This window comes from Ambystoma mexicanum, chromosome 2p, assembly GCF_040938575.1.
Source record: "Ambystoma mexicanum isolate Mex_15411 chromosome 2p, UKY_AmexF1_1, whole genome shotgun sequence".
Lineage (NCBI taxonomy): Eukaryota > Metazoa > Chordata > Amphibia > Caudata > Ambystomatidae > Ambystoma > Ambystoma mexicanum.
This window is the reverse complement of record NC_090923.1, coordinates 1,017,257,619-1,017,278,836: the sequence shown is the minus strand read 5'-3', so window position 1 is coordinate 1,017,278,836 and position 21,218 is coordinate 1,017,257,619. Positions and strand designations below refer to the sequence as shown.

The window sequence follows — 21,218 nt, the reverse complement described above, 5'->3', positions numbered from 1 at the left end:
GAGGAAAGGGGACTATGGACTAAGTACGTTAGTCACTACGGTGAGTAACTTATAATTACTCTTATGTCCCGTCCCCTTTCCTTCATACTGTATGGGTGATTACAACTGATTGTAGCCCCAGGGTGGAGAGGAGATCCTCCTTAAGCAAATAGGTTCCTAAGAACCGCCTGTCCGAAGGCTGCATCAGATCTAGAGCCGGCATCCAAACAGTAATGCTTACAGAAAGCCGAGGGAGAGGCCCAAGTGGCTGCCCTGCTTATGACTTGCCAAGGGACATGACGCTGGAATGCGATGGCAGTTGCCTTGGCCCTGACTGCGTGGGCATTCATGCTGGCCGGAAGTGGCTTGTGCTGGCCCTTCTATGCTTCTTTAATGGCAGAGACTAACAAGCGGGATATGAAAGCTTTAGAGGCCCGATAGCCTGGTCTTGAGCCTCCGAAAGTGACAAACAGAGCGTCTGACTTGCGGAAGGCCTTGGTCCTGTCCAAGTAGAATTTTAAGGCACGCCTAACATCCAAGCAGTGCAGTACTCTGTGCTTCATCCTTGGGGGTCGGGAAAAAACGTAGGAAGGACTATTTCCTCGTTCAAGTGGAACTCCATCAGAACCTTGGCCAGAAATGCCGGATGAGTCTGCATGACTACCTTGTCCTTGTGAAAGGTGGTATATGGTTGTCATGATCTCTGCTTCCAAAAGGTCAGGGTTTTCCCAACTCCCTTGGAAGCAGATCCATAACCCAGGTTCTGAGTGCCAACCAGTCCCAATTGGGATCTTTTGGACCCAGTCCTGGCGCCAGTGGCACCAGGCTCATAAATATGCCCAGTCCCAGCGCTGGAAGCGCCGGGCTCATAATGCTTGGGTGGACTTACCTTCAGCAGACCATGCTGCTTACTTGCCTGCCAGTTGAGCCTCTGATCCTCTTCTGTTTGGAACTACTTTTCCTGTTGGGTGGGGCTGGAGCCACTCCCTAGATTCAGAACACTGGAACTCTTCTGGAAGGCAGGAACTCTTTTCTTACCAGGAACTCTTTTCTTACTTAGGCGTGGCTGTGGAAGGAGATACCTATGCACTACAGGAGGCTATTTAAACCACACCCGGTGGATGAATCTTGCTTTGCGTTATTCTGCAACCTCTGCAGCAGAACGCTCATCGTGTCTTCTGCATCCGGTCCTGGGCCTAAGGAAAAAGGCTTACCATCCTGAATCCAGTCTTCAGCAACACCTATAAAGACAAGAAAGAACAGGTTAGCATTCCGGCATCTGAAAGGCAAAGGCTTACCATCCTGAATCCAGTCTTCAGCAACACCTATAAAGACAAGAAAGAACAGGTTAGAATTCCGGCATCTGAAAGACAAAAGTTTACCAACTCTTTGCACGCTCCGGAGGCCTTCGGCGCTGCATCCCGCATCTGAAAGACAAAACAAGGTGCGTTTAAAGACATTGGGGAACTTTAATACTCATGTGCCATTACTCCTTTCCACATCTAATCCAGTGGGTATTCCGGCACCCTGCAGCCGCTCCGAACTCGTACCTGCAAAATAAAAAGACAGTTAGAGCGCATAGTGAAGCAGGCAACAAGCGCTTACTTACGTGCTTCCAGGCGCTTCTATTCATCACACGGGCTCCATCTTCAACTCACTTCAGCCCGTCATCCGCCATCGCCGGAACCCTGCAAAACAAGAGACATCATTACTAAAGACTTTAAAGACATTTGAATGACTCGAAACTTACCGTTCGTGCAGTAAACGACGGACAGCAGTCCTCTGAAGTCAAGAGGCCTGCGCTACCTATCCAGTGAAGAAACTGGTTACAGCACCCTGCCCGAGGCAGATGGAGAGCTCGGCATTCACTTACCTAAGGTGAGAGCGTTAACCTTTGGGGGTCTACAGGAGAGGAGAAGAGGAAAGAGATAGGGACACCCCAATAACCCCAGTTCATTAACCCCATATTTTCTATCTGCAGACATCTTACTCTACACGTCAGGCATACAGTGCACAGAGGTCCAGCCCAAAGAGCCAACCGGGTGCTACACATCACCTTTGAAGATACGGTAGTCGCCCAGTCAAGACCGGCGCCTCTGCGAGAATCAGGTGAGCGTTACAGAACGCAAAGCCTACCGCAAAACTCTCGCCCAGGCGCTATGGAAACCTCGGATACTGACCCCCTAGCCCGGTTACTTGGGGAACTTAGGGCAGAAGTGCATGCAGCTCATCAGGAAACGAATGCTCTAAGAAGGGAACTAATTATTTCCAAGGAGAGAACAGACAATCTTGCTAGACAAGTGCTACAGTCACAAGCCGGACAGACCCCGTTACCCGCATCAGGGGCAAATCTTCCTTCAACATCCTCTATGAATCCAGTGCAGATCAACCTACCTGGGAATGTACCTCTGGCTCCGCCCGAACGATTTTCTGGTGACCCAAAGAGGTTTGCAGTATTTATCAATCAGTGCCGGTTGCACTTCTTATGCCGGCCAGCAGCCTTTCCAACTGATCAAGCAAAAGTAGCTTTTGTACTTTCGTACCTTAGTGGCAATGCGGCAGACTGGTCGATCCCTCTAGTTAATCAAGATGATCCGGTTCTCCATGATTTTCAAGCCTTTCAGCTTAGTATGGAAAAACTGTTCGCAAGACATGCACAGGGGCAGGCCTTGGACAATGAGCTTCTTTCGTTGCGACAGGGTAATCAAGACCTTTTGGCTTATATTGCATCTTTCAATAGACTAATAGTGGAAACTCAATGGCCTGAGGACAAAAGGATTACGCTGTTTTATAGAGGTCTACGTGGAGAGCTCAAAGACGTTTTAGCCCAAGTAGTGAATCCCCCACAAGACTGTTCGGATTATATAGACTTGGTCGTTCAAATAGATCACAGGCTGCAGAACAGGAAGGCCGATCGTTCCAAGTTTGATGCTCTAGTATTTTCCAAACCACCAACTCCTTCCAAAGGAGTAGACTCCGGGGAACCCATGCAAATAGGGGGTCTGAAAGGTCCTCTAACACAAAGGGAGCGGGAAAGGAGGAAACAGTTGCAATTATGCCTATATTGCGGAAACTCAGGGCACTTTCTTCGAGACTGTCCGGTGAAACCTGCCAGGAAGGCAGTAGGAGCTGCAGTTACCAAAGTTACAAACTCTGAGCAGGGAAACGACCTCGCCCGACAAGAATAGAGGTCCTCTTGCCGAGCGTGAAAACCAGTTCCGTGACCTCGCATTTCGTGATACCTATGGTCCTCATTAGCCCTGATAATCCGGATCGATTACATGCAATTGAAGCTTACGTCGACAGCGGTGCCATCGGCAATTATGTGGATCATGAAATGGTTTTGAGGATGAATCTAACTCTTTGTCCCAAGGCTGTAAAGGACGTCATTACTACGGTGGATGGTACGGAGATAGCCTCCGGGCCAGTAACACATACCACTCAAGAGGTGACGCTAGTAAATCAAGGTGGACACCATGAGAAGATCGTGTTCGATGTGATCAAGGCCCCTCAGTTTCAGATTATTCTAGGAATACCTTGGTTAGAGAAACACAATCCTCTGATCGATTGGCGAGCAAGAACGGTCCAGTTTCCAGAATGTGTCTCTACTTGTCACCCTCCACCTGGTGTTGCACTGGCCGCAATTTCTTCAGAGACTCCCCAGTTACCTCCCGAATACCTAGAATACCAAGATGTTTTCCGGAAGGATCAGGCTAACTCTCTACCTCCTCATAGGTCTTATGACTGCCAGATAGACCTGATACCTGGATCTACTCCTCCTTGTAGTAGAATTTATGCCCTCACCGAGCCTGAGAACCTTCACCTTCGACAATACCTGGATCAATACCTGGCAAATGGGTTTATTCGTCCTTCCAAGTCCCCTGCTTCTTCAGCTTTGTTCTTCGTTCCAAAAAAGGAAGGAGACCTTAGAACTTGTATCGATTATCGCTCCCTGAACCAGATCACCGTTAAGAATAGATATCCGTTACCTTTGATCCCTGAACTCCTGGACCAAGTCAGAAAAGCATGCATATATACAAAGCTGGATCTTAGAGGAGCTTACCACTTGGTACGAGTAAAAGAGGGCGATGAATGGAAGACGGCCTTCCGCACCAAGTATGGGCTATTTGAATATCAGGTCATGCCCTTCGGACTTTGCAATGCCCCGGCCGCCTTTCAATATTTTATGAACGATGTCCTCAGAGAGCTCATAGATGTATGTGTTGTTGTTTACATTGACGACATCCTCGTTTATTCTTCATCGGAATCTGAACATCGGAAACACGTGAAAATGGTCCTCGAAAGATTGCGTCAACACAAACTTTTCGCTAAGTTGGAAAAATGTGTTTTCAACCTGACTGAAGTTGAATTCTTGGGATTCATATTATAACCTGGCGGAGTGCGTATGGATTCAAAGAAGGTCGATGCAGTTCTCAAATGGCCATCACCATCCTCCGTAAAAGGTGTGCAAAGCATGTTAGGCTTCGCTAACTTTTACCGCAGGTTTATCCCCGAATTCTCTCGAATAGTCCAGCCCATCACTGCCTTGTTAAAGAAAAACAAACGTTTTGAATGGTCTACCGAGGCGGAACAAGCTTTCCAGGATTTGAAGACTAAATTTATCTCTGCACCAATCTTAAAACACCCTCGCCCCGAACTCCCCTACATCGTGGAAACTGATGCTTCAAGCCTTGCCATGGGGGCAGTTCTATCACAAAAGGACCCGGTAACCAATCAGTTGCATCCCGTGGCATTTTGGTCCCGCAAATTCTCGCCTCCTGAAATCAATTACACGATTACTGACAAGGAACTTCTGGCTATCAAGTCTGCCTTTAAGGCTTGGCGGCATTATCTGCTGGGGGCCCGACACACCGTTACTGTGATTACGGATCACCGAAACCTGCAATATTTGAAGACCGCAAAAGCCCAATCCTCTAGACAACTCCGTTGGGCATTATTCTTTGCCGAGTTTGACTTCATAATTACCTATCGACCTGGTACAAAGAACGGTAAAGCCGATGCCCTTTCTCGGATGGGAGTGGAAAAACACTTGGTCAACCCTAAACCTGTACCAATCATTCCCGAACAAAGAATTCTGGGTGTAATCGCCACAGAATCCATAGAGGAAGTTAAGGATAAAGCCAGGCAACTTGTAACTCCAGCAGACATACAGAATTGGCATCTGCAGGGAAAGGACTTTGCAGTAAAGGACAACTTATTGTATTTCCAAGAACGATTATACCTACCCAGCACAGATTTACAGAAAAAAGTAATCTCTTGTTATCACGACTCTTTAATGGAAGGTCATCCCGGTATAGCCAAGACCTCAGAAAAGATCAAGCGCTACTTCTGGTGGCCGTCTTGGAAAAAAGATATCAGAGACTTTATAATGTCCTGTGGAGTATGCGCCCAAAACAAGAGTCAAAAGGAAAGACCAGCAGGCCTCTTACGCCCTATTGACATCCCACCTCGCCCTTGGCATACGCTTTCTATGGACTTCATCACCGATCTACCTCCATGCTCCGGATACAATACGATTCTAGTAATCGTGGACTTATTCTCCAAGATGGCGCATTTCATTCCGCTCAAAGGCTTGCCAACAGCAGCAACTCTGGCCCGAGAATTTCTCGAAAACATCGTCCGACTGCACGGTTTTCCTTCGGTTCTAATTTCGGATCGAGGTAGTCAATTTATTTCTCATTTTTGGCGAAGTTGCTGTCGGTCGGCTCAAATTGATGTGAGACTATCGACCAGTCACCACCCTCAGACCGACGGACAAACCGAGAGGACCAATCAAACTCTGGAACAGTATTTACGCTGCATGCTGCAACAAACTGAAAAGACTTGGAAAGATATCCTTTGGATAGCCGAGTATGCCTACAATAACTCTGTCCATTCGGGAACTGGGAAAACCCCGTTTTTTCTTTTGTATGGCAGTCACCCTCGAACCTCGGATTTGGATCCCCTCCAAGATCTTGAAACACCAGCAGTAGACTACCTGCATTCTACAATCACCCAAGCCTTTAAGGAAGCTGTTTCTCACCTTCAAAGGGCTAAAGAACAATACAAGAAAGGAGCAGATCAACATCAGAAGGAAGCCCCTCACTATCAAGTAGGGGATCAAGTCTGGTTATCCACCAAATATCTATCTCTAAAAGGGCCACGCACATTCAACCCAAGATACCTTGGTCCCTATTCCATCACTACCATAGTAAACCCAGTAGCGGTCAAGTTGGACTTGCCCCCGCACATGAAGATACATCCGGTCTTCCACGTCTCTCTATTAAAACCCGTGCAACCTCAAACCCGACTAACCAAATCTCCAAAACCTATCCTAGTGGATGGAGAACTCGAGTTTGAAGTCAAAAGCATTCTGGACTCCAAGATCTCCAAATCTAAACTATTCTACCTAATTGACTGGAAAGGCTACGGCCCCCAAGAGAGATCCTGGGAACCTGCTGAATATGTCCACGCTCCTCGCCTAATCAAAAGATTTCACCGAACATTTCCTGACAAGCCAAAACCCCCGGAGAAGCCCGGTTTGGGAGGGGCCTTGAGGGGGGGTACTGTCATGATCTCTGCTTCCAAAAGGTCAGGGTTTTCCCAACTCCCTTGGAAGCAGATCCATAACCCAGGTTCTGAGTGCCAACCAGTCCCAATTGGGATCTTTTGGACCCAGTCCTGGCGCCAGTGGCACCAGGCTCATAAATATGCCCAGTCCCAGCGCTGGAAGCGCCGGGCTCATAATGCTTGGGTGGACTTACCTTCAGCAGACCATGCTGCTTACTTGCCTGCCAGTTGAGCCTCTGATCCTCTTCTGTTTGGAACTACTTTTCCTGTTGGGTGGGGCTGGAGCCACTCCCTAGATTCAGAACACTGGAACTCTTCTGGAAGGCAGGAACTCTTTTCTTACCAGGAACTCTTTTCTTACTTAGGCATGGCTGTGGAAGGAGACACCTAAGCACTACAGGAGGCTATTTAAACCACACCCGGTGGATGAATCTTGCTTTGCGTTATTCTGCAACCTCTGCAGCAGAACGCTCATCGTGTCTTCTGCATCCGGTCCTGGGCCTAAGGAAAAAGGCTTACCATCCTGAATCCAGTCTTCAGCAACACCTATAAAGACAAGAAAGAACAGGTTAGCATTCCGGCATCTGAAAGGCAAAGGCTTACCATCCTGAATCCAGTCTTCAGCAACACCTATAAAGACAAGAAAGAACAGGTTAGCATTCCGGCATCTGAAAGACAAAAGTTTACCAACTCTTTGCACGCTCCGGAGGCCTTCGGCGCTGCATCCCGCATCTGAAAGACAAAACAAGGTGCGTTTAAAGACATTGGGGAACTTTAATAGTCACGTGCCATTACTCCTTTCCACATCTAATCCAGTGGGTATTCCGGCACCCTGCAGCCGCTCCGAACTCGTACCTGCAAAATAAAAAGACAGTTAGAGCGCATAGTGAAGCAGGCAACAAGCGCTTACTTACGTGCTTCCAGGCGCTTCTATTCATCACACGGGCTCCATCTTCAACTCACTTCAGCCCGTCATCCGCCATCGCCGGAACCCTGCAAAACAAGAGACATCATTACTAAAGACTTTAAAGACATTTGAATGACTCGAAACTTACCGTTCGTGCAGTAAACGACGGACAGCAGTCCTCTGAAGTCAAGAGGCCTGCGCTACCTATCCAGTGAAGAAACTGGTTACAGCACCCTGCCCGAGGCAGATGGAGAGCTCGGCATTCACTTACCTAAGGTGAGAGCGTTAACCTTTGGGGGTCTACAGGAGAGGAGAAGAGGAAAGAGATAGGGACACCCCAATAACCCCAGTTCATTAACCCCATATTTTCTATCTGCAGACATCTTACTCTACACGTCAGGCATACAGTGCACAGTGGTCCAGCCCAAAGAGCCAACCGGGTGCTACACATCACCTTTGAAGATACGGTAGTCGCCCAGTCAAGACCGGCGTCTCTGCGAGAATCAGGTGAGCGTTACAATGGTTTAGAGGCGACCAGCACCTGAATCTCGCTGACTCTGCGAGCCGAGGTAAGACCAACTAGCAAGGCCGTCTTGATGGTGACCAGCCTGATGTCCACGGATGCCATTGGCTAGAATGGTTTGTGCGCCAAGGCGTCCAAGACTATGTTAAGGTACCACACAGGGTGCAGTCTCTTGACGGGCGGGTAGAGCCCAGCGAGACTTGTTATGTTATTTTGCATTTATTTAGCGCCTTATATACCATTGGCATGGTCTGAAGGCGCTGGTAGGTTGAACGCCCTTGGGAACCGAAGTTCATATCAGTAGAAGGAGTAGAGAGGGTCAAAAGGTGCGTGTGAGCACTGGGTATGTGTGCAGCTCGTGCGGTATCCGTGTAATAGCTGCTTTCTAGCGGTAGGTGTGATGGTTGAGAGGTCAGGTGTATGTGTTCGTTCTGGCAGGATTTATCCAGATCGGATGTAGCTGCGTTAGGCCTGAGGAGAACGCCTGGCTGGGGGGTGTGTAACCAGCAGTGTTTACTTAGAATGATGTGGAGTGAGCGGTGGATGTTGATACGAGAACAGTTATACCGAATGGTGTCATAGTATCCCTGTGTTCTAGTTGAGTGGTGATGTAAAGGGGAGAGTAAGCATGATGGTGTGATATGATGGGTTATATGCTCTTTCAAACGTTATCTGCATTTCAGACCATAGTATACACGTCACGCAATTCTATGTGCTCCTGTCCGTTCCATGCACTCCCATCTACTCCATGCACCCCAGTTTGCTCTATACATTCCGGTCCGCTCCATGCACTCATGCATTCCGGCCCGCCCTGCGCGCTCGGGTCCGCCCTGCGTACTCTAGTCTGCCCCAACATTCACACATTCAAATGTTTCTTGACTATAGGATTGGAGGAGGAGAAAATGCCCTCCTCCAAGTTCCTGTAAGCCCCAATGGCTGCAAGGTATGTGCAGCAGTTGTCCACCTGCACGCCTGAATGATCGAGGTGTGCCAAAAAGGAGAGCACGTCGTCCAAAGTGCACGCCAAGGGGTCGATAGCCTTGGAATCTGCCCAGTGGCAGAATCTGGTTCATTTGCTTTTGTACTGGGCCCTGGTGGCTTTGCTCCCGACGCCCTGTATGATCTCCAGATTGGCCTGTGAGAGGCTAAGGTGCCGACGCGTTACCTGCTCATGCACCACGCTGTGAGGGCTAGTTTCCCTGGGGCAGGGTGGATGACTCTGCCCCCCTGCTGTGCCAGAAAATGTGCTGGGCCTGTCAGAAGGTGAATCGGGGGCACCTCTGAGAGGCTGAGAAGCTCAGAGAACCATGGCCTGGCTGCCACCATCGAGCTATCAGAATAATGAGGAGTCGGCGAGACTCCTTGATTTTGCAAATTACCCTGTGGATCAGGGGAGTGGGCTGAAAGGCGTAGGCCTTCATGCCTGCCACTGGAGGTGAAACGCGTCGCCCAGAGAGCCAGGGCTCTGACCTTGCCAGGATGTGAACAGGGGACACTTCATGTTGTGCCAGGTGGCAAAGAGATCCACGTGGGGGTGCCCAAATGGCGTTCAGCTCAAACCAGTTGATGTGGTATTCCTGCTCCTGTCGAGTCCAGGTGTTCCCCAGCCCTCGAGCAAGGAGTCTGTGGTGATGGTGGCCTGCGGGGAGAGCGGCCGAAAGGGCGTGCCCGTCTGTAGTTTGCAGTCCCTGGACCACCACGTTAGGTCCGTGTGGAGAGACGGAGGAATGTTGATGATCTCAGATTGAGAGCCCCTCTCCTGGTTCCATGAGGCCGCAAGTGCAGCTAAATCCTCCTCATCCTTAGTCTTGTGTGCGGAATGGCTAACAGGACCGCTGCAAGCAGACCCAGGAGATGTTGGTACCACCATGCCGAGGTCACTTCTCTGCTGAAGAAGTGGCCAGGGCCCTTTTGATGGCCGAGATTTTGTCCTCAGATGAGGCCCAGGAAGGTCAGAGTCGGAGTGGGCTGCAGCTCTGACTTCTTGAGATTGAACGAGAAGCCCATATCGTGTAGTGCGCTCATAAGGGCCTGGGAAGAGTGGTGAACCGCTCCCAGGGATGTAGCCCTGACAAGCCAGTCGTCGAGGTATGGGTAGATGTGGAGACCCTGCACTCTGAGAAGGGCCGCCACGGAATTCATGAGTCTGGTAAAGACCATGGGGGCCGAGTTGAGGCCAAAAGGCAGGACCTTGTATTGAAAATGGAAACCCACGATCCTGAACCGTCGGAAAGAACGATGGGGCTGCCAAATCAGGACGTGTAGGTAAGCATCCTTCAGATCCAGGGAGCACATCCAGTCTCCCTTGTCCAATGTCTCCACAAAAAAGCTGGTATAACCATCTTCAATTTTTGCAGGGGTAAGGAGAGATGGAGGGTGGAAAGGTCCAGCACAACTCTCAGGCCCACCTGGTTCTTCTTTTGTATGGCGAAAATCCTGGAGTAAAAGCCAAAGCCTGGCTGGGACTCCACTGCCTGGCTCTCTACGAGCGACCGGATCTCCGCCAAAAGAGTTGCTGTCCCAACCTGTGGGAGTGGAGGGGAGGAGGGAGGAGGGAGGAGAGGCTGGGATAGGAAGACAGTACAGCTACGGATAGGATCAAGTGGTCCGTGAAGTTCTGGTGCCAGAACTGTGCATGGAGAGTAAACCTGCCCCCCCATCAGAGACACGTGGACCCGAAGGGGGCGTGTCATGCCTTCTTTCCCTCGGAGGTGAACGCTGAGGAGGGGTATTGGAAAAAGCCCTTACCCCACCCTTTTTGTCGTTTGCGCTGGGTCTGAGACAGCGAGTGGTCCGCTGCCTGGATCTGCGTTCCTGGAAGCCGCGGAACCCTCCATATGTACGACCCCTTTCCGAGCGCTGCCGAGATTGAGTGTACGATTTGGGCGTGGTCTTTGTAAGGATGATAAAGACTCTGCCATTTGTGAGCTGTATTTCTTTTTGTCCAGCTCTTTGTCTGTAGAGGAGTGGAAGAGGTCCCCCCTCAAACGGTAGATCTAGAATGCACTCCTGGACATCCGGGTTGAATTTCGTTGCCTGGAGTCATGTTGTCCTTCTCATGTCCGTGGCAATACAGATCCAGATCCTCCTCCTCGTCTGTATTTTTGGGTCTGGTGGATCCTGTGGAGGAGGTGGAGTAGATTGAGCCGGAGGCTGGGGTATAGGGACCGCAGCCAGAGGCTGAGGAGGCAGCGGAGGTTGCAGAGTTGACTGCGGAGTCGGAGGAAGTGGCGCCACCGGGGGCACCGACGGAGGAGTCTGTGGTGCCGCTAGCATGGCGGGAATGACTTCCCTGATGGCGACCTTGATGATAACCCCCATCTGAGGTGACTTCATGAGGCCGAGGAACTTCTCGAAGAGCACCTCCTCACTGGCCAAAGAGTTGGCAGAGGGTGCCGATGGGGTAGCGGGGAGCTGCTGGAGCCACTGCATACCCTGTCCATATGGATGCAAAGGAAAGCTGCCCTACGCAAATGAGGGGTAGACTGTAGGCCACATACCTGGTTGAGGCCAGTCCCACCTTGACGCTCGTTCTTCACCAAATTCCTCGAATGGCGTCGGACGTGTGCCTCATTCTGGCGTGGCATCCATTTTGTCAAGCTGCCTGCCAAGTGCCTGCGACGTGGTTCTCAGCCCGCTGGGCCCGGCCTCATCCAAGACTCTTGCGTGTGGATCACGAGGCCTAACCAGCTCCTCATGCCTCGGCCCGGTAGGTGCGACACCCTCGAACTGGGGGTCAGTAGAGCTGCGTTTTGGTGCCCCCTCTGACGTTGTCGGTATTAGGGCATAGCCCCTCGGATGTATTGCTGGTAGTAAGGCATAGCCCCTCGGCCATGGTGCCGGTAAAAGGGCAGAGCCCCACGGGTGTAGATCCGGTAAAAGAACCTTCCAGTCCCTTGACACTGCGCCGGGGAGGACCCGAGGATCCCTCGACCCGAAGGCCGGTAGCTGGAGCAGCCTCGGTGCGCACGTGCCGGTAGAAGGACCTGGCCGGTCCCTCCCACGCGGGAGAGTCTGTGGGAAGGCAACTCCCTTGCGGGGTGCGCTGGAAAATATCAGCCCTACCTGGGCCTGGTTCGATGCTTCACAAAGTTCTTGAGATCCTCTGAAGGCGACCTCTGGAAGAACTCCCTCCACCTGGCTAGTCTGTTCTTCAGCGCCTTTGAGGACAGCTAGTCACAAGCCGAACATGACTGCCAACCGCGGTCTGGGCCAAGGCAACATAGGCAGAGGGTGTGGGGGTCTGAAGTTGGGAAGAGCCCGTTGCAGGATGGACACCTGCTGAACCCTGTAGAAGTCGACATGCGCTGGGGAGGAGCGCGACGCCTGAGGACCGAGTACCTGAATGATAGATAAGACAAAAAAGACAAAGAGAAAAAGTATCTGCGCATGGAATTACATGGCCGAAGCCAAACCCAGGAGCGCTGGGGAATTCTGCCTGCTCCCGTCGACGCGTAAAAGGGGACTGGAGTGTGGCGCCGGAGGGCGGAGTCAAGGCAGCGCATGCTCCCTGGGCCGCACTCCTGCACGCCTCTAGATTTAAAGGGGAAGAAGTTTTCCTGGTGAAAAAGGTTCTGTCTCCCGTCCCTTGGAAGGGATGCCTGTACAGTATGGAGGAAAGGGGATGGGACGTAAGAGTACAAAGTGAATAGACCCAAACTTGCTTTGGGTTGTAATTGAAGGGGCACGTTTGCACATTTATCCACAGCCCCCTCTGCCCACGCTCCAGGTCAGTAAACTACCCTTTGGGCTCTTACACCTTTTATGCACCACTCAGCGTTTTGCAGAACGACACAAGAAGAAGGTTTTTAAGCTTACTGTGTTTGGCAGGAGGATGGTCGAGATTAAAGCTTGCAGGAACTGTGGAGTTATCTAAAACCAAAATGATTTCCTCTGTGGAAACCTAATAACAATTCCACACTTCCTCTGTCAACAGACATCGTGCCGCTCCCCCAAGAATGGATTTCACACGTGCCTTCAGTATGCTCTACCAGGGGAAAGGAGGCTCTGAAGAAACACCCATGGAACATATGGGTTGCTTTTCTCCCACTAAATAGGGTGTTCTCCTCCCGGATGGATCGAAGAACAAAGCTGTCTGGTTTGGTCAAACAAGAGCGCGCCAGCAATCTCCTGCTGGTGTGGATACTGATCTCCCTCAGGCTTGATAATCTCGGCACAATCTCTGGGATATAAGGCCCATCCGCTTCTTTGGACAAGTCACAGGGATATAGTGCCCACCTGCTTCTTTGCCACAATTTACCTTCACATGGTTATAGCGCCCAGCTCACCATTTCTAATCTGTGCTGGGGATACAGTACCCTAGTTCACTCAAAAGGGACAACGTGCTGTTCCTGCCATCAAAGGACATAGTAGCCTTTCTAATAATAAGGGATGAGGTGCCTTTCTCACTAGGAAGCAGTCCTAGGTCCTTTCATCCTTTTCAACATCAGCAGTTTCGCCTGCCTTCCAACGTTACCCAGGACTTACAGGCCTGCTCCTCTTAGGTCAGGGGAGGCTATCCTGGGGTGACCCGGCCTCTGGCTATCTCTTCCTCTCTGCTATGCCGACTCCTGAAAGACAGCTTCTCCATCTCACTGCTCTTCTGGCTCCAGAGGGACTGCTGCTTCTGCTTTGACTCATGAGGGCCCTGGCTTCAAGGCCTTACGCTAACCACTTATCTGATTGGTTCACATCGTTCTGTAATTGTATGGGGCTCGCACATTCATTGTATAACCCAATGGCATTATTTTCCCAGATCAAGGCACACAATTTGCACAAGCCATTGGCTAGTGATAATGTGCTCTTGGCGTGTAAGAAATAGTGTGCTGTGCCTATGTGCAAAATTCAGGTGGCATGTGACTTTTTGGCTGGCTAGTAGCTTGCACATTGAATTTTGTCTTCCATCCCCAGATACTTCTGGTCTGTGGCGTCCAGTGCTTTAAGTGGGCAAGAAGTGGGGCCTTGCCGGGGGCCCCAGTCCCACCACAATTTTGATGGGACGCATTAGATGTGCCCGCCATTAAGGGAGGCGAGCTGACTCAAGTGCCTGCCAGCCACAGCATCGCTGTAGCTGGCTAGCACTTCTGTCAGTCACTAACTTCCACTGGTGAGCCCTTGTGCGAGGGGTCACCAGAGGAAGTTACTGTCCCTTTGTTTCCCCAGGTCGCCGAGTCGTCTTTAACCCTCAGCGAACCTGGGGATTCCATTAAATATTTCGAGTTTTATAATAGATTACTTGAAAAGTTCTCAATTCAAGCCATATTTTATAAAGCTTTGCCGATGGACAAAGACACCTCGTGCTTTGTCTGTCGTCAAAGCTTCATAAAAGATGGCTTGAATTGTGTACTTTTCAAGCCATCTTTTATGAACATAGAAATGTTTAAAAAAGATGGCTTGAAAAGTATGCAAACTATAAGTTACGCACACAAATATATAAATGTTATATATTTGTGTGCGTACCTTACTATGGTTTGTGTACTTTGCAAGCCATCTTTTATAAACAGATATTTATAAAAGATGGCTTGCATAGTACACAAACCATAGTAAGGTATGCATACAAATATGTAAATGCTTACATGCATTTATATATATGTTTGCATACCTTACTAGGGTTTGTGTACTTGTTTAGGCCACACCCGTCCCATAAGTCAGGCCCCCAAACGAAGGGGCGCCCCCCCCTCGATTTCTTAACCCACTTAAAGCCCTGGTGGAGTCCCATATTTATATAAACCCTGGTGGCAATTTTACCGTCAGAAGTCCTGCCTGGCTCTACTGTGGCCCTCCGCCTTGGCACACCATGGCTCCTGTTCCACTTCCACTGTGTCCCTGCCACCTGCAATGCTGTGAGTGCTTTAAGTTTCACAGCCAGTATGGACTTCTCATTTGTCCGCTGGTATCCCTTTTCGTGATGCCATATTACAGCTCACTTTGGTCTTTATCTTGGTTTCCTCATCAGCTGTTGGTCTTGCAGTGATTCGCTCTGCCATATCCATTCTTGCAGTCTGAGCGTAGCTGTTGCCATTTAGAGTGTGTTTCAGCACATTGGGCAAAATGGATGCCACTCTCTCAGGATTCACAGGGCCTGAACCAAACAATAGCCAGGAGTTGGGTCAATCTTAGAGCTCTCATAACACTTGGACGGCCTATGTTCAAAACCTTATGACACTTGGAGTCAGCTTCCATGACATGTGTGTAGGAACTGGGGACAGAGTATTGATAAAACGATAAAGGTGCAAGCACACCAGACTCTTTTAGCTCTGATGCTATATCAGTCTTACAAAGTCAAGGACAGGAACTTGAAGGGGATCGGGAGTGGGGGAGGGGTGCAGGGTCGGCAGCTCCCCCATTGTACTACCTCCAGCCTGTTCATCGGTCTGGCAATATTGTCCCAGTAGGCCGGATTTCCTGGGCTGCAGAGTCCCCTCCGCGCCGTGGGACAGAGCCAAGGATCCGAGTTGATCCCAAACTTCTCCCAGTTCACCACTCATCAGTAGCATGGATTTGGTATTACGATGCCCAGGAATACACACACATTTCTCAAATTGTAATACTACCCACATGGTCTCTCTTGGAATCTGACACCATCAGGAAACTTATGTAGAAAGGTTAAATCATGAATAATAGAACACTGCAACCATAAAAAAAGAAACAGAAATGTCACTGCACAATGGGAACTCGCTAAATGGAACCAGGCCATATGCGTTACTGGCTCCCGTGACCGCTTTGTACCAATGTTCACCAAAACTCTATGCTGGGGGCTTGACGAGATCCCAACCTTTAATAGAGCACCATTGGATTTTCCGTCCCCAACTCACAACACTGGCTTTAATGATGTGAATGATTGGCACTTCTTTGCCATAACGCAATAAAGGTTATGAAACTTTCAGCTTCATTAACCAATGGTTTCACAGACACAGTTCTAGGCATTCTATAGCGTGTCTGCAAAATGGCTGCCCACTTTCCCCTGACTTTGCTGAAAAACCTCAAACAATACATTCATGTGGCTGAGGTGTCGTCTCAAATTTGAGGCATGAATGTTATCCTTTGGGCGGGTAAATAATGGAAATGCTGCTCACCATGGGGACTACACTCTTCCAATCCATAGTTCTGTTCCTCCATTATTAAATGACTCCGGCACTCCAGGCAGACTCGTGCAATGACGACATCTAACCAGTGGACATGTATGTTCTGTACATAAGCACATGGCGCCAGTGCTGGAAATGGACAACATGTACCGGGGGAACTCCCTCCCCGTCCGCTGAGGGCGTGGCAGGGGGTAGCAGGCTTAGGGGGTGGGAGGTGCTAGGTGTCGAATAAAGTGGGTGCTCTGCATACAGGATGTTTGCACCTTTGCATAAAAACAAAGTGCATTTTGGGAACTCAAGGATGACCACTCATTTATCAAACATGTCTGTGAATCGTAATTCCAATTCTGCGCATGCAATGCACACTGGGTATGGTGCTCATTTAATCTCGAGAATAGTCACTCTGCGAGTAAAATGTGGGACAAACATGCGACATATACAGCTATGGTCCCTTTCATTATTTAATTCTGAGCTGCCCTGGAAACCAAAGGACAACTTTCAGGTGCGATTTGTAAACTCGCGGGATTTCGTTGCGGTTTTGAGACTCCAAATGCGCACCTTTCCGGAGACTCGCGGGAGCCGGGGGAGAATTTCCTCCACTTGGGGGAGCTTGGGCCTCGGGGCAGTCTACACGTGACGGCGCTCTGGCAAGACACATTATGCCAGAGCGCAGGTCCGCCATTTTCTGGCCCAATTCCACCCCGGCATAGCGACATACAGACCATTCGCCCTTCGACCAGATTAGGCTCTTCTCTCTACATGCATTTTGGGGCAATACAACATTACAGCGCTCAGTCTCATGTACTTCCATGTGTTGACATTTTCGGGACTGAAAGACAGATGTGATGCGGGCGTCTGTCTTTACTATCTAGTGCACCCAGCCTGCCGCCGATTAAAGAGAACATCTGTTTAGCAATGTAGGTTTTTTTTCTCCATTTGGCTCACCGGGATAACCAACCCGCCATGAGGATTCAAAGCATTGGGTCCGATTGGGTTGTGCAGCATGTTCCGTCTTCAGAGGGCTTATTTGCAGAACACCCCACATAAGAGCACCCCACCCGTTTACTAGGGTGACGCTGGGGGACAAGGGGATGAATTAATTGTAGCTAAGCAACGTAACGAGCAGGTCAGTATTTGGAATTACAGGGACGAACCCTTCCGTTATAAATGGGTGATAATAAAAGATAGCACTGTGGATATATGTTCCCACTGCATCTGTGTTCTCCACTGCTCTGATGCAAGCCTCCAACCTAGAAGACCGATTAAATCCCACTTCCACGAATGGTCTGACTTTAATGCAATACCCATGAGTGCATTTTCCATTTTAAAACTCACATTTAAGAAACGGGATTTAAGGTGTATTTATTTTGATCACTACTTTTCTTTCCCCATACCATTACTACACTTTTTGGTCTCCATCTCCAAGTCGACCAGAGGCATTAACATGAGAAATGTTGCTAAGCTCGTTATTGCCACTACTCGATCTCTCCTCTGCCTTCGACACAGTCAACTATATCACCCTGCTCAACCAGCTCCCTGATAACCTGGGTAGCACTGATGATCAGGCTCTGGTCTGGCTGACCTCTTTTTTATTTATTTGCATTTTTAAAGCGCTCACACAGCCTGGGGGCATCGAGGCACTGTTAGATTTTTTGTTGTTGTTGTTTTAGTAGCATATTTATAACGTGCTTAAATACCCAGAGGTTTCTAAGCGCGGACCTGGGGATCGAACCTGTGTTGCTTTGTTTCGTCTTGCTTCCAAGGCGAGCACGTTGCCCCCGAGCGATCCTCCCAGGACTATACTGACTTTCCCCTCTGATCGACCCTCTCAGGTCCAACTTGGGTCCTTCCTATCATTCATCTATTCATCTATTCATCTCTCTCTCCTCCTCCTCCTCCTCCTCCTCCTCCTCCTCCTCTCCCCCCTCCCCCTCCCCGGTGTTCCCCAGGGGTCTAACCTCTTGCCCTGGTTTTTCAACCAATACCTGGCAACTCTCACCCACTACATTGCCTTTTTCTGCTCAAATTTCCAGTGCTATGCTGGCGACCATCAACTCACCTTCAGGCTGCCCTCAGCCACCTCCTCTCCTTCCTTCATCTCGGATTGCCTTACTGCCATTCATAATTGGTGTGCCGCCAACGATCTTTGTCCAAATGCCAACAAGACCGAGATCATCCTCATCGGTACACCTTCACCATCCTTTTCCCTTACTCTCTGGTCGGACTGCCTTGGCCCTCCTCCTACCTCTACCTGCGAGGCTAAGAACCTCAGGGTCATCTTTGGCTCCCCAATTTCCTTCTCTGCCCACATCTCTGACGTCTCTAAAAAGTCAAACTTCCTACTGCACCTCCTCAGAGGTACTCTGCCCTTCCTCTCCTTCCCCCAGAAGCTCACTGTCTCCCAAACTCTGGTTCTCTCTCGATTGGACTATTGTAACAGCCTCTTTCTAAATCAATCTACCTGCCTCTACTCTCTGCCCTTTACAACTAATCTAGAACAGGACTGCAAGACTTTTCCTCGGCCTCAAGCCGTGGGATCGTATCTCTCCAGCTCTGAAATCCCTTCACTGGCTCCCAGTGGATGCAAGGATTACATTCAAAACCCTTTGTATTGTCCACAAGGCTTTCTGGGGCCTGGGTCCAAAATACCTTCAACTATCCCTTCGTAAATACTCCCCCTATCAAGCTCTTCGCTCCTCTACCTCTAACTCCCTCAGGGTCAATCATTTTTCAAAGAAACAAGCTGGGACTGGAGTTTTTCAAAGAAACCTATCTTGGGTGGGGCCTCCCTTTGGAACAGCTTCCCGGCTACTCTGAAACTTGAGGAGAACCATCTCCGGTTCGGGAAGCACCTCAAGACCTTCCTCTTGCTTTGGCCTTTTCCCCCCTTCTCCCCTGATGATCTGTTTTTCTCTCGGCACTGTGCACCTGGCCACCCTCTGTCCTCCGGGCCCAGGTACCTGCTCGCCCTGCCACCCTCCTGGACTGCATTGGGGTCTGTATATGTACCGATACAGTCCCCCAGGCCAGGTCTTTTCTTCTGCACTTATCTGACATACCCTGTCAGCTATACTCAGCACTTGCTGGCTGCACTACCACCTTTAATAGCCTTTATTATTTATTTATTTTACGCATTATTATTTATCAGTTTCTCTTCTGTTCCGCACTTTCCACTTCTCCCCCCTTCCATGCGCTTTTCCCCTTTTTCCCTTTCCCATGCGCTTGCGCTTTCTCAATGTCACTGGGCCTAGTAAGATCGTTGTTCTGTTCTCCCCTGCTCCCCTCCCTTGCCTTGTCGCATTCTGGAACACTTGTGTACGAGCGCGATATAAACAAAATATCAATATCAATAAGCTCGACAACAAATGCTAGGCATGTTGCAACTCGTTAATCAGTCAACTCAATATTCTAACACTCTTTATCAACATTTCTCATCCGTTGGAAATGGGAGGAAAATGTGTATGCTTTGCACCTCTTCCAGGTAACCAAAACTCATATGGTTGACTTTATTGGGGTCCCTGTGTGCCTCAGATTCCCTCACCCAACCCCACCATTGCAGCCTTTCCCCACGAACAATGCCCTTATCATGTGCATGTACACTCACAAATGTCTGATTTCCCTCTCACCCCCAACCACATTCACATGCCTCTCAACTATTGGAGTGGCCACTGCCGGAGAAAGAAAGAGGATCTTGTTTTTGGCGGGTGAGAGCCTATTGAAGTCTGTGGCTGGGCACGTTAACTAGTTTCATGGTGGGCGACACTTGCCAAAAGAGTGCAAGTTGAGAGGTATACGCTCAATCCTCAGCCCCTTGCTGTGCAACATGTGTGAGCTGTGAAGGGAGGGTTGCAGGCGTTGGAGACACACGTGTGCGCCCTCGCTGCTGGCTGTGACGTACTTCCACCCTCAGGACATTCATCATGTCATGCCTAGGATGGAGCATTAGGAAAGAAGCTAGCTTTACGTCATGCCAGTGGACATGTCTTGCCAAAGAACGGAGGAACATAGGCTGTCAAGCAGTGTACGAAAAGTAGTAGGGACTGGTTGAAGCTGCCATCATTGGGTTAGAATGCTGCCTTTAAAATAACAAATTGGCCATTCTGCAGTCGAAAATATAATTTCAATATAGTTTAGCTCTTGTACATTTCCTACTGTGTAAAGTGATGAATGTCTTTTCCACCTTTTTCCCTTTGCCTGTGTAGTAAATTGTTGTATTGTGACCAAGCTAGACATTCAAGTTCACTATTCCCCCTTTATTTCAGTGTGGGGCATTGCTTTAGGACGCAAATCTCTTTTTTCAGCATGGATTTTTATACTATATCATGTCCTCTATTCCCCATGCCCTTTTAATGCCCATGCTCTTTTCATTACCTCCACCTAACCCCTTGTTAACTGGCCAGCGAAGCTATGCGCTTTTATAGACCTGGACGATTTTCCAAATATTCCTCTCGCAAGGTGCTCTAGTCATCTGTTAGGTTAAAAGTTCTGAGGCGTGGCTCTGGCTTGAGCCCTTCCTCTTTTTGCTTGACCTATAATGCTTAACAAGATATGTGGTTTTACACGCGCACGGTTACCACTGGGGAGGTCTTCAGGCGCTCACGTGGCTCTGCAAGAAAGAGGGCGGGTGCGTTAGTAAGGGTAGAATGAAAGGATAGATCCAGGACCAGGAGAAACTGGCATCTGTGTGTGTTGGCGTGTAGGTGTAACGCTCACCTGGTATCCACGGGGGCGTCACTCAGCCTGTTCTGACCTCTTACAACCTCAAACCCTTCCCTGGAGGCTACTCGACTGGAGACTGGGCCTGAAACACAGGATTGGTAGAGTTTAACTCCCTATTGTCTATGTGCTTGAACCCTTTCTTCCCTGGGGTCCAACCCTTCCCTTTGATCTACAGCTCACCTTGTTTTCTTGGATAGTGTACTCTCCATCCTGCTTTCAGCGCAGGGACGCGTTGATTGATGCAGGCTCATTGCTGCCTAGTTACTTCACTGGCAAGAGTCCGACAGGTAAGTATAGTGAGTCTTTTGAACAGTTCTCTAACTTCGTTCCTTTTCTTCCTTAGATGATGGCCGGCGTCTGGGGATGGCGGCGTGCTGCTGAGATGAGTAGCGCTGAAGGTGAGTGAGTGCGATGCGCGATGCACCCCTTCCATATT

General features: G+C 49.6%; 1 protein-coding gene across 1 annotated transcript in view; it reads right to left on the bottom strand.

Annotated features, from left to right (window-relative positions):
• PLCB3 (phospholipase C beta 3) overlaps nucleotides 1-21,218 on the bottom strand; it is an 869,107-nt gene that overhangs the window by 131,087 nt on the left and 716,802 nt on the right. The gene's annotated exons all lie outside the window — the stretch shown is intronic.